General features: G+C 38.1%; 1 pseudogene; it reads right to left on the bottom strand.

Annotated features, from left to right (window-relative positions):
- Positions 1 to 2,056: 2,056 nt before the first annotated feature.
- On the bottom strand, positions 2,057 to 4,842 carry LOC137718157 (branched-chain-amino-acid aminotransferase 5, chloroplastic-like; annotated as a pseudogene).
- Positions 4,843 to 6,000: the final 1,158 nt, after the last annotated feature.

Consider the following 6,000-nt stretch of genomic DNA (forward strand, 5'->3'; position numbering starts at 1 on the left):
TTTTCTTATATAGGAACTGGACCTTACCTTGCCCGGTTGAAACAAGGCGGTTCGGGCCAGGTCCACGGGTCCTTGGTTTTTTTTTTTTTTTTTTTTGAAAAAAAAAAAAAAAAAACTGGAATTTGCACAGATTGCACAGATTCACTAGTGCAGCAGATTATGCAATAGGAAACCCAGATAATGCAAGAGGAAAGATTTCGAAAAATTTCCAATTCCAAATGCACCCACTTCCTTATAAAATCTTAAGCATAAACATCTTCGAACAAAGTAGATCAATGCTCACAACAGAAACCTAGATAATATAATCCATAGAGAATTGAAGCGCATAGCGAAATTAACAAAGTTTAAATATTTAGAAGGTCATTAGGTATATAGGCATCATAAGAAATCCATGATAAATACGAACAGATCTCGAAATGAAAGCCCTAATACGAAGCTAATAGTGATCTACCACACATGGAGAGATCAGTACTCTTCGGCCTTAGCATCCTCATTGGCGGCAACAGCGGTAGATTCTACCGCGGAGTTCATAATCTCGGACTCCGTGGCGCCGTTTTGAGCAGCGGAAGTGACGACGTTCCTGGACTGACGGTGTCGAGCATGCGCTTGTTGATCTCCTTGGAGTAAACCTGCAGGATCTGAATCCCGTCCTCCTCGATGAGGGGAATGGATGACGCACTCAAGATGGAGAATGAGAGGTGACAAATCGAGAAGATGGTGGTGGGGTGGCTGGTTTTGTAAGTCTGGGTCTCTGGGATGTCAAATCGAGACGACGAGAAAGAGGTGACAAATCGAGAAGATGGTGGTCGCCTAGGCCGTCGTGCTGTCGGGGTGGTGAAGGGAAGGGGACGACGCACTGGAGACGGCAAGAGAGACTCAATCGACAGAGTGAGAATGACAGTTGAATTCAATAGGTTTGAGGACGGGCAAACCTAAAACCAACAATTCAGATTGGATGGAGAGATGATCTCTTCAATCTCATCCGTCCATTCTAACTACAAATGGACCGGTCTAGGTATCCGCGGTTCCTATACTTCAGGAATCGGCCTGAACCAAAAATTTCAAAGGCCCGCCCCGCCCATCCAAGTTTCTGTTTTTACAAAATAGGAACCAGCCCGTACCCGCCCCGAACCTTAATTACCCGCCTCGACCTGTGGTTCATAGACCCATTTGCCCATCCCTAGTTCAAACTATTATAATAATATAGATAATTAAAAGTTTTGGATCGCAATTCGTAAGTGGAACCCTACATCATATTCATTATGATATTTAATCACCTGCATTTAAACAAAAATATGATAAATATCTTTTACTAATCTTTTAGCGTTTGAACTCTCCTAAATATATGACTCACTAGCTTATCACGCATAATGAAATGGACATGACAAGTTTGATAAACCTTAAAATTACCATGTACGACAAAAAAGTTTGAAACGTTGAGGATGCCAGGTCAGACCATGAGAAAAAAGTAGACCTAATTTATTTAGAGTAAATAGAAATCAATCCGTGATACGTAGAGAGGCCACAAATAGTTTTAGATGCATAAGATTTGAACTCGTCAATCATGGTCCACGGCCAAAAATGCCCACCACGTAAGATGAAAGATGAAGATTTCATCTTGGGAGAGGATAGATGAGTAGAGAAGCCGCTCAGAAAATCAAAACATGAAAGATTGTAACTCATATGTGTCACACATGTATGTAATTTACTACAAAAATTATCAAACTTGAAAGGCATTACCGAGTAGCTATTGGTCTGGTAATGTCTTTGTTTATTATGTTAGAAGAGGTTCGGAGTTCAAATTGACGAGGTATTATGTTGGACATATATATTTGGTTAACAAACTACGTCGTCTATTTGTTCTACAAATCTATCAAGTTTCTGAGTCGATGATGGATCCTTCCTACTTAAAGGTTACTGTCTCACCGAATTCTAAGTACTAGTTTGGTATTAAGATGTTTTTATAAAAAGTGGCATAAAAAAAAAGCCGAACTCAAAAAGGTATTTGGTAAACACTTAAAAACAACTTATTTTCACAATTTTGGGTGAAAAAAAGCTAACAACGTGAAGCAGCAAAAATGAGCTTAATCAGTTTTTTCTCAAAGCACAGCAATATCAAACCAGCTCTAAGACCCATCTGTATATTTGAAAGCGCCCGGTGCATCTTCTGAGACACGACGCCACCGGATCCAGTTTCAAGGTAAGACACCCCGAAAAAAAAAAAAAAAAAAGTATTAACTCTAATCTAGTAGCATGTCAAAGATATGTAAAGTATGAGCACATTACACTGATCGTAAGACAAAAGAAGCAAGTAAGTCACCTTTCACAGATGTAAGTTATGCTGCGCACAGGTAATAAGACAGCATTTCCAGTAGAAAAGACTTCATCGGCTTCAAACAATTCCTCAACCAACACAAGGCGTTCCTCAACCTGTCATATAAAGGGAGGATAAAACCAGTTTGATTTCATCTGATTTACAAAGGTTTACTGCCAAGTATAAAACCAGTTTGCAACGGGAGGATGCCAACGATTATTTAGCGCTATATATTCTATTTATACAGATAAAAGTTCTTCTTTCATATATTGCAATTGAACATTTCTCGGTTGGGAATGGAGAAAATTTATTCAAATGATAATTAAAGATTGCAGGAGAAAGCAAGCAATATGACAAGTAGATTAATCACCACCACCGATTGTCACCCCAAACACATACCTGGAACCCTTTGATGCGAGCAATTTCAATTAGAGTTACGGGTAATGCCAGGCAAAATTGTCCCATCGTGCAGCCGGAGTGGAGATTACATTATCCTGTAAGTTACATTTCCATAGCCTCACAATCACACAACCATTTATTTCTTGATAACCACCAAAAGCTAGAGCTTCAACAACACCTTCACTAGAAAAATGTTAGCAGTCGAGTCTCTTAGATGTATTTGTTGTGTAAAGAATCAAGGTATAAAACATCAGATGTACCATTTGCTTGAGTGTCCACCTGTGTCAAAATATATTCAAAGAATCGCAGGTTTCATATCAGTCTTTGACAAGTTGAAGTGCATCTACGAGACCATGACTTGAGAAAATAATATGAACCCGAATAAAGGCAAGGTTCTTGAACGGTCATTAAGCGCAAAAAGGACTTCTCTTAGGAACAGGTCAGGTCCACTCCCAATAAGTAGCGATCGAATATGAAGAAAGCCTTTACTTTGAACCTGTAGTGATGCAATAAGCACCATAAGTAGAACATACTACAGAAAAAGGACTTCTCTTAGGAACAAACATGGTGTAACATTACCCAACGGTGATTCGCCAAGACAGTAGCTTTTACAGTTTCAACAAACTGCTCAACAGTTGCTGCAGACATACACAGGCGCTGATGCTTCTTGTACGCCTTCAATTATTCCCTTGACTTAAAAGAAAGAGAAATCCTCTTTGAAAGTTTTGATTTTGAAGATAAATGCATGGTCAGTGAAAAAACAAAACCCTAATACAATGCGCAATGTAAAACACATAAACATCAAGATGCTAATGATGCCAAATTTGGGCTTTTCACATATAAGTCCTTCGATAACATTACACGTTAGCGAAAAACACTTGAAACTCGATCCTTCAAAAATGAAATTCCATTTGTTATAAAACTTACAGAAATCGAAAAGGTCTAATAAAATAAGTAGCATTACATAATCAGGGGCAGAGGACTAACCTGTCCATAGTTACATAATCAGGCAGCCGGGTTAAATTCAATTTTTTCAAAACACTGTAACCCGCCATGCATCCGAAAAGTTGTTGGAGAATAATTTAGAAACAATAAAATAACAGAAATACAGAACCGAAATACTTATATTTTATTATTCAAAAACACTTGTCATACATAATGCAATTATGTTATAGTAACAAAAAAATTAAAATGATACTAACTTGAATGAATTGAAGGTAGAGGCTAGTGCAAACGTTATGTCCTTTGAACAGTATTTCCGTCTCACTCGTGTGTTTGTGGTTCTACAACGTCTGCTTGACCAAGATACAACTACCTAATTCTACAACCCACACTGGATTATAGAACTCTAGCGAATTGCTTTGTGTGTTTACTCTCTGGGAATTTTGTACGGAAGACAAGGGGGAAGAAAAATATGATTTTTGATGAAACTGAGGACTCCAAGTGCCCCAAGGCCCAAGGCCCTTGTCTTGATTAATTAATTATTATAGTATAATCATCAAGCCTAATCACACAACCATAAGGTCCAAGTCTTCAATCTATATCCAAATGGTCCAAGTTCTAATTACTAAAAAAAATAAATAAGCATATATAAAGGCTAGTGAAAAAAATATTGTTAACCAATGTGGGATAAGAGGGTCTCAAACTCCTACAAAAGTTTCCATCTTTAGAACTTTTCATAACAAACATGTAATCTGTCGACATGGGTTCGTCGAATCTGAGGCTGTTCCAAGTTGTATCAAGCAATTCAGTGGTTTGGCTATTCTTTTAGAAACAAAATCGGGCAACTTATGAAATCAAACAGTGAAAGTGTAAGTTTTCGTAATGAATCAAAGGTGGTACGTACCCATGAGCGACACCAGATTGAGTGATGGCTATGAGGCTTGTGGCAGAGGCGGTGATCAAAGCTATTAATTAATTACTTAAGTAATTACTCACCAAATTAATTAATGGGTATATATAATCCGGGAAAAAAGCGGCAAAAAGGAAGACAAAATGTGACACAAACAAGTAGTGCACTAGTGCGATTGCTGCAATTGCATGCCTAGAGGGACTGAGGCGAGGAACGTGAACTGGGAGTTGTTGGGGAATGGGGAAGCAACTGAGAGGGTAGAACTGGAAATTGCCATCTCTGATCTCTCTTCTTCTTTTCACCTAGGCATGCATATTGCGGACCTTTTTCTGAAGTTTTGATCGGAAATCGCTTTTGGCTTTTCGGGACAAACACTCCGATCACACCGCTTGGATCGCTATACAGTCAACACCTTTGCTGTCATGGTGTGGGATGCCCGGCTGCAGCTACATTTTTGCTCACCATCATAAACTACACAGATGATTACATCAAAACGTTTATGATTTATGATGCGCATACAACATGATGAGTAAAAATGCTCCGACTCATACCGAATACCTGCCAGACACGCACTTCGGCTGATTAAAACCCAATGACCGGGTTGATATGTTTGGGTTTGAGTCCTTGAATGTTTGCTTTTTGCGTTAATTGGATTTGGCATTGAAGCCCAAAGTCCCCAACTGTGTGGATCCACCATCCATCTATTATTTCATTTCAAAGCTGTAAAATCTAGACTATCTGGTCATGATGATATATGAAGAGACATATCAACATTATTTCACATGACATGCCTTACAAGCATATGGATAGCATCTCCAACAGACTAGCTAAATCATTTGTCGAGATTTTAAAATTGGTTGGGCTAAAGCTTATGGCGCCAATGGAATATAAAAAGAAAAACTAATGAAAAAAATTTGAAAATTTTGAATTTTAATCAAAAGGACAAAAATATGTTGTAAGTTAATAGTACCAGGAGTGATTTTTTAGAATAAAAATGTCATTTTCATTAAAAGTGAACAGTATTAAGAGTATTTCGTTAAAATTCCTAATATAAAAAGGCTAGAGAAGTTACAGTGATGAAGGTGGTGTGAAGGAAAATCTCTGTTGGGTTATAGCCTCCCAACCCAGCTAACACTGAATTCGTCCCTGTGTATGTGGCTCCGCCCATGATACTAGCTACATGGCAACTCATTTTGCCTTTCTGAACAGTTGTTAGCCACTCTTAGCTAGTCGAGGGAGAGAAATAAGTTGAATTTTGGTTCGCTTTCTCGCTCTCCCTAAAATGATTTTGATTGCATGGAATAAGTAATATGATACTATATCAGTTAATACTTAATACTAGATTCACTTAGTATTATAATATAAGTATATTCATTTTCACTTGTAAGTGAGAGATCTTCGGTTCGATTCTAGCAAAAAAAAATGAATTTAAACC

The sequence above is a fragment of the Pyrus communis genome, chromosome 8, assembly GCF_041283825.1.
Source record: "Pyrus communis isolate YQ-2024b chromosome 8, ASM4128382v1, whole genome shotgun sequence".
Lineage (NCBI taxonomy): Eukaryota > Viridiplantae > Streptophyta > Magnoliopsida > Rosales > Rosaceae > Pyrus > Pyrus communis.